This window comes from Montipora foliosa, chromosome 8 (assembly GCF_036669935.1).
Source record: "Montipora foliosa isolate CH-2021 chromosome 8, ASM3666993v2, whole genome shotgun sequence".
Classification (NCBI taxonomy): domain Eukaryota; kingdom Metazoa; phylum Cnidaria; class Anthozoa; order Scleractinia; family Acroporidae; genus Montipora; species Montipora foliosa.
In genome coordinates, this window is record NC_090876.1 from 4,412,085 (window position 1) to 4,414,584 (window position 2,500).

At 41.0% G+C, this 2,500-nt stretch overlaps 1 pseudogene; it reads right to left on the reverse strand.

Annotated features, from left to right (window-relative positions):
- Positions 1-2,500, reverse strand: part of LOC138013274 (ATP synthase subunit C lysine N-methyltransferase-like) — a 28,583-nt pseudogene that overhangs the window by 63 nt on the left and 26,020 nt on the right.

Consider the following 2,500-nt stretch of genomic DNA (forward strand, 5'->3'; position numbering starts at 1 on the left):
TTAACTTGAAATATACGCTCCTCTATAATAAACGCCTCTTATCTATTTGGCACCCACCGTTACACCACAAACATTCAATACTCCCCCCGGGCGTTCATTAGATCATTTACGGTATCAACGGAAATCATAGACGCTCTTCGCCGACTTTTTTTCTGAGAGAGCGGGCGGCTGTACACAGGCTAGAAATTGAAAGGAAAGGAAAGGAATTTTATTTAAGTGTCTAGTCGTTCTAGCGCTGGAGCGCTAATTGGGGACACCATAAACTGAAATTAACAATGAAAGTAAATCAGGTCAAATGTTGGTTTTTGAGGAGAGGGAAAACCGGAGTACCCGGAGAAAACCTGTCGGTGCAGAGTAGAGAACCAACAAACTCAACCCACATATGACGCCGAGTCTGGGAATCAAACCCGGGCCGCATTGGTGGGAGGCGAGTGGTCTCACCACTGCGCCATCCCTGCACCCCTAACCATTTCACTTATGATAGAGCCAAGTTATATTTTGAGGTGACGTTTTCGTCGACCGTGAAATGGTTAGGGTTAGCTTGCAGTTAATCGGGAGTTTTATACTAAACCACGACCGCTACGCCAACGAGTTTAAAATCTACGCCGGCGACGGTCGACGAAAACGTTACCTCAAAATATAACTTGGCTCTATCATAAGTCTTTAGCGATTATTCAGTCTCGTTCACGTACTACAATTGCCACATTCATTTCCATAAAAGGTCAAACGCAGGTATAATGGCTGGTAACCGATATCCAGTGAACCAATAAGAAAGCTAGAATTGCAAGAGGAAAAATGATCATGCTGCACGTGTGGCACGCATTTTAGCACAAAATTCTGCGCATAAGCTGCACAAAGGTCGGTTTACTCGGTACGATTTGTCTCCCGGTTTTGTCGGGCCGATAAATCATACCGTGTAAATTGTGTAAAAACGTGTCATTTTTCCTCAAAAGACCTTCCTGTTGTCCTTTTAGCATCCGCCATTTTGGAAGCTTTTTAAATTTTAAAAGTATTTATGCGCATTACTCACTCGCATACCCTTTGATTGACATGGCGGTTTCTCTCGGAGTGTCGGTCCGACTTCAAAACATCTGTTGCACTGAATCGGACCGATTTCATTTCTATGAAGCGGAGGTTCATCGGCCATCAGTGTAAACCGGCCTCAACAACGACGCGAAATCACCAAATTTGAGGTTTTGATGACAACGTAAGCATGCTTACTTATCCTTACTCATCCTTACTTATTCTCACTTATTCTGAGACGCAATACCCAAGGGCTTAGAGGTATAAATAAGTTCGTGTACCAACCTCGTGTGAGCACTACAAACTATGGCAAAAACTCATTTAAATTCACTGCTACTAAATGCTGGAATAAACTTAGAACCGCGCCTAGCGTAACTAATTTTAGGAAGAATATCAAGTCATATATATTTTAGTTTTTATTATGTCTTATTTCATTGTACATACTTTTGTTTAGTTTTATCGTAATATTATAATCTAAGCTATTGTAATTTAATATCGTTGTTATTGTGTAGTTTGCATTGTTATTTTAGATTACATTCGCAGATACTAGCATATTTCTTTGCTACTCTAAAAAAAATCCGAATCGAAATAAAGTTATGTATGTATATGTATGTATGCAACAGAGAATCCTTCATTCTTTATTTTAACTTTGAAACCGCTCGTAGCAACGTATTCTTAGGATACTTCGCCCACATTGTAACACGTGAACGAAATGGAATAATCACCAAAGAATTACAGTAGTTTAAAGTAATATTATGACGTCACATTTTCGTCAACTTCGCCGTCGTAGATCTTAAAAGCCTAGTTTTCATATGTCGGGAAAATCCCAGACAATTGGGGATTTCGCAGTTTCCCGACCATCCCAGATTTTGCCGACTAATGAAAACCATAAATCGTACACATCCCCGATAATCTGGGATGGTCGGGGACGAATCGGGAAGATAGAAAGCGTTTCTATTTTCCCGACGTGTCCCAGATATTTGCGTTCATCGGCGATCATTCCCGACATATGAAAACTCAAATTTGTACTTTCAGGGACGCCGCAGGGACGTCTGCGATGGTTTTTAGCTTGTTACCAATCCTCTAAATTGCGTGTTTCAATTTTTGGCGCATTTTCCATTTTCCGCCAAAGTCACTATCGGGAGAATCTAGAACAAGCCTCTGACGGTTTTCCGATATGTCGGCAAAATCTGGGACTGTCGGAAAACTGCGAAATCCCCGATCGTCTGGGATTTTCCCGACATATGAAAACTAGGCTTTAACCAAAAACAACGGCTACGGCAACACAACGCCACAAAGCATGGAAGAATATCATTGGTTAAAAAAGGAAAAATAATCGTGCTGCACGTGCAGCACGAATTTCCGTGCATTTTTGCATTTTTGCCGCACTCCACAAAACAACAACGTGAAATTACGGGGACAGCTATTATTAGATTTATTTTCACAGAGTTATGTCGTAGAGTTAGAGTTAAGTGTC